Here is a 284-nt window from a genome sequence, read left to right as displayed (position 1 = left end):
GTGATTGTCCATTATTATTATTATTAGAATAATGTTACGTATACAAACAAATTTGTACAATAATATCACAAGATAATAACAAATTTCGAGATACGATTGTTGTAAATATCACTTTACCATATGATGTGTATATAACATTATTCTTATTATTTACCAACCCTTCAAGATGGTTCCTTTCTCAGATACAAGTAAATTGCAAACAATAGAAGTTATAGACCAAGAGCTGCAAGAAACAATTGGTCTCTCTCTCTTCTTTCTTTTATCTGAATTAATGATTATATATA

This window comes from Primulina huaijiensis, chromosome 5 (assembly GCF_012295235.1).
Source record: "Primulina huaijiensis isolate GDHJ02 chromosome 5, ASM1229523v2, whole genome shotgun sequence".
Lineage (NCBI taxonomy): Eukaryota > Viridiplantae > Streptophyta > Magnoliopsida > Lamiales > Gesneriaceae > Primulina > Primulina huaijiensis.
Note: the sequence above shows the minus strand (reverse complement) of the source record.